At 27.2% G+C, this 5,238-nt stretch overlaps 1 protein-coding gene across 1 annotated transcript in view; it reads right to left on the bottom strand.

Annotated features, from left to right (window-relative positions):
- The window catches only part of LOC108731780 (uncharacterized), a 12,112-nt gene that overhangs the window by 4,756 nt on the left and 2,118 nt on the right, over positions 1-5,238 (bottom strand). The window lies entirely within an intron of this gene.

The following is a 5,238-nucleotide window of genomic DNA, read 5'->3' as shown; positions in this document are numbered from 1 at the left end:
GTGTCATCCCGCCCCCCCCCCCGCTTTGGCGCGGCTGCCGCCATTTTTTGTCCGAGCCGCCACGTTACTAACCCCTTGAAAACATTCCCCTGGAAATGCGTGCTTTCCGATCGAGGGTGCGCGAGAGACCGGCCAGGGATGTAACGCTAGGGATGCGCAGCTAGCTTGAAAAGGTATGTCGTATTTGCCGCGTGCCCTAAATTATCTTCTCTTGTTTCGTGAAAGTGAAAAGGCTATATCATAAATTTAGAACGTAAGAAAATTAGGATTCGATAAAATTTATCAAACTATGCATTGAAGATGGAAATTAAATTGAGATTACATCTCTGAGATTGAAATTTGATTAATCGAAGTTAAAACGTGGATAGCAATTAAGATTAAAAATTAAAGTTTTAAACTCGTGCTATTATTATTATATGTATCATTCAATGACTCGCCGATTTTCGATCAATGATCGAACAATTTTTTATCTCTTTAAAGCAATTTTAAATTTAATCTTTGTCACCAATTTTTAGTAAATGATTGAACAATTTTTAATCTGTTCAAAGCAATTTTATTTAGTTTTAATCCGTAATGCCAATTTTTAATCAATGAATAAATAATCTTTCTCTCCAAAACAGTTTTAATCTCTGCGTAATCTACAAGTTTAATCCTCTAATGGATAATGATTATTGACGTTTAATTGGAAGTGTGGATTTAAAAGTAAAACTGAAAATTGTTGTTATTATTATTAATGTCTTAAAAGATTTTTTGTTTATAATGAGGTCCTCTTGAGTTAAAGAATTACCAGGAATTTTTATTTGATATTACTTGTATTTTTTCTTATATCCAATATACTTGATATTTTTCTCATTTTAAATGCTTTTATGTGTTTTTTTTTAAATGCATCATACCAATATATGAATTGATAAAAAGTTATTTTTAATAAATTTGCTATTTTCAATATGAAAATGAATGATACCATGGGTATATGAACCCGTGCGCTCCAGTTACGCGAGATGTCTTCACCACTCCAGTTAAGGGTTAAATTGACCATCACATTGAGAGGATTCAACAAGAATACCCAATTGCCTAGATAGAGAGTGGTTGAAAGTTCAATGGTAGCTCTGCAGGGCAATGTAAAACAAAAGATTCAAAATATACAGCGGAAACACATTGAGTTAATCACTTTTTAACAGAATAGTTTACCTTACAAAGGTTTAAAGTGATTTCGGAGTTTAAATATACACGGTGATTTTGACACAAATTTCTAAACATTCTACAAACATACGGTGCATTATGCGTATGCGCGATTAAACTATTGAATACAAAATTAGTTTTCAAATTTTATTTATTTTAAAGTTAAAGATTTAATTTCTAATCATATATTTCAATTTATATTTATTAAATCGATTAGAATTTATTTATGTTGCCGCGATTTCAATTTTTATTTTTATGAATATATTACGACAATATAAAGAATCATTCATGAGAAAGAACACTTGAAAGTAATCCTTTCAATTTATCCCTCAACTAATTGTAAGTTACATAATTTTTTGTAATTTATTAAATTTACGTTGTATTAAATAATAAATATTAATGAATCATTTCTCTGAATTAAGTAATATGATTTAATAAATGTTTTTATATGTATGTAAGAAAGAGAATAAATCATGACAGAATGTTTACTTTTCTTGTTTTACTATACAAAAAATCATATAAAAACCGTATAATTATTCTTTTTAAATATTATATACAATATTAAAAAAGTTGTGAATATGCTATGTTAGTAGTTTTTTAAACCGTTAAACATTTTTTATTAGTTGGAAATGATATAACTGAAAAAATTAAAGGACTCTTTGCATTTTTACATTATTACATTATAATAATTAATAATAAATGTATAATAGTAGTAATTATGAAAAATTTAAGAAGAGTTTCCTTATATATTGATATTCTTATTCTTAATTTTTTTAATATTAAGTACATTTTTAAAAGTCAATATTATTATTAATACATATAAATAGGAGAAAAAAAGGCAAGATGACGACCTTAATGTTTGTCGATTTTTCTTGATTTTGATGATAACGTAAAAAGAATAATGTATTTTTTCAGATTCTAAAGCCTTGGTATCAAAAAATTAAAAAAAATTAAGAAACTATAAAAATTAAACTGTAAAAATTAAAAAACTATTGAAATATTCAAAAATTATATACAAATTACTTAAAATTTTTTTAAATTTGTATTTTTTCAAGACGTATTAATTTCGTCATCTTGCCCTCATATGCGGGTAAGATGACTTTCAGTAATGGGAAAAATTATAAAAAGTTAAAAGCGTATTTTTTTACGAATAAAATTTATTTTATTATTGTAACAAATACTTCTTATGTTATTTTAATATTATAATAGGGACGCAATTAAAGAAAAATAGATAAGAAAAATATTAGTGAATTGCATATGATAGGATTTATTTACATAGGTAATCAATATTTAATAAAGAACTAATTTGTAGTCACATTTACAATTGATATTAATAAATGTCTTAAATTAAATTGACATTAAAAAATATAACCTACATACACGAATAAATATAATCTACATTTCGTTATTTTATTATATTATACTATGATTTTATAAAGAAAGTATTTATTACAGTTATATGTCATTTCTTATAAACTAACACTAAAAAATTATATATAGGTAAGTATATCTAAATATATTTCTTATTATATTATCCATTTTTGTGGATATATTGGAAATCAAACTATAAGAGATGATTTGTTATTATTTAAAGCGTTTAATGAATTTATCTCATGAATTTGTCTTGTCATCTGTTATTACCTTAAAAGAAATTAGCAAGTCATCTTACCCCCGCTTGACATTTGTCAGGGTTCTGAATAAGCACGCATACAGTCCTGCTTAACAGCCTCAGGCTTTGTTGATTGGTTAACGTGTCAGGTGAGTCTGACTATTATCGGAATGTTATCACTGAATTGTTCGTCATGGCTAGTTTGAAAATTGGCCTACAGCCAAAAATCAATAAAACGAGAGCGTTTATAGATTGTCCTCTATCAACACACAATACGTTTTTGCCTCACACGTTCGTTAATTCGCTACCTCATAGTTTGCTATATATATATATATTTGCAATATCGCACATATTAAAAACAGAAAAAATTAATACATCTTAACGTATGATTAAATGCAAAATAAACACGAAATTTAACGAAAATATAAATTCCAGCAAAATGTAGTGAATGATTTGTGTGTACATATTAATCCTTTTTAAATAACAGTTTAATTTTTAGCACATCCACACGCATACAAATCAATATACTAATATTTATTATACAATTTTTTTTATATTGCATATATAGCGATCAATAATAAATTTATTATCCATTAGAGCTTTGCTTTAATTTAGAACTATATTTTTTAAATCAGTCATTGCGTTTATACAATTAACGAGGGGGTAACCACTAGCTGAAATATTGACCCACAGATTACATGATTTCATATGATTTTATCAGATAAGTAATTTTTTTCGTTATATATGAAGTAATTTGGTAAAATATACGATTTTATTTAATACTATACAATGATTTCTCGTGGTTGCATATGTAATTATCGGATTATACATAGAGATTTCATATGAATTTTATAATGATTTCGAGGACTCTGTTCCACGATTATATTAAGTGGTTATCCCCTCGATATTAATAATCACAATGTATCAAAAAATTTATCTAAAAATAACGTATGAGAATGAAAGTCAGTCATATATCAATTAAGATAGTGATAAATTTATTATGTGTTTAAAGACTCATTTTCGTGCTGAACATTAATGAACCTCGATCATACTCTTTAGTTGTTCGGTTTATTTACAATGCCCAGTACATAGTGCTATGAATTTCATCAGTTTGCTGGAGAGCTTCCCTTTATTACTTTAGAAAACTCAAGTTTCACGTAATCCAGTTAACAGCAGCACCTCATACTTAATCGTGTTCAGTGACCTATTCTGCAAGATACTGACGATAAATGAGTGATTTCAGGGGAATAATAAAGGAGGGGGTAATCTTTGCGAAATTTTGCAACAGGCTCACTCGACAAAATAACAATTTCATTTAATAATTTATTAAATTATCGACATATCGTCTTGTTCCGTATAGCACAGAAAATAAAGATATTGATAGACATAGATATTAGATAGATATAGGATAGAGAGATATATTGAGAGAAATGTTTAGTATGTATAATTGACTAACAAAACTTTCTTACTTTTTCATTTAAAAAATTGTGTTGTTCTAATCTCAAAACTAAATGTTGATTAGAACAACATAATTTTTAAATGAAAAAGAAAGAAAGTTTTTGTTATTCACATATCAACAAAATAAATGGTTATACTTATCAAAACATTCCTCTCAGTGTAAAATAGGACAGATGTAAGTATTGCTGTCAGATTGGAATATTACAATTATATTGCATAATACTGCTACAACATTATTAGGATATTGTTGAAATATCTATATTTACGATATTTTCCTACATTGCCATTTAATAGGTTGTTTGATATTATTTTATAATTACTTTATTATATTTTTACATTTTAAAACAAATTTTATTGCAATGTTGTAGTCATCTTGTTAAAATTTTGTATTTTTTTTACTTTTCTTGGAAGTACCTGCAATGTTGCATTGCAGTTTGTGATATAGCTGAAAGGTTCTGTGGTGTATGCGGTATCATATCGTTGTATCAGAGCCAAAAATCAATAACGAGAAAGTTCATAGTTTTACTATCCAATCATCTCTGAGGCAATAAATAAACATCCCTGAGGTAACGAATAAACAGCGTGGGAAGAGGGAGTTGGTCTTGGCCATGCTTGCTACGCAAATCGGCAAATCTGCTGCAAGTCTATTTAGTTGGTTGCGTGTTATTAACTTGGTTGTTAAACATTTATTTTTTAATACAGATGTTATCTTTATTTTATTCCGCGAGTATATGCTGTAATAACTCGATCTTGATACAATATAATGTATTATTCAATATACAGGGTGTTTCCAAATTAAATGGCAAAACTTCGGGAGCGTGTAGAGGAGTAAAAAACTAAGAAAAAAAGTCCTATAGACATATGCTCCTTTTTGCTTTGTTTCGCAGGAAATCACGAAAAAAGAAAAAAATATATTTAATTTATTATTTTAATTATTTTATTTATAAACTTTTTAATGAAGATTTTGTTCGAAATGTGCACCTCTTGCAGCA

This window comes from Mycetomoellerius zeteki, unplaced genomic scaffold, assembly GCF_001594055.1.
Source record: "Mycetomoellerius zeteki isolate Tzet28-1 unplaced genomic scaffold, Tzet1.0 scaffold138, whole genome shotgun sequence".
Lineage (NCBI taxonomy): Eukaryota > Metazoa > Arthropoda > Insecta > Hymenoptera > Formicidae > Mycetomoellerius > Mycetomoellerius zeteki.
Note: the sequence above shows the minus strand (reverse complement) of the source record. Positions and strands in the feature narration are given on the sequence as shown.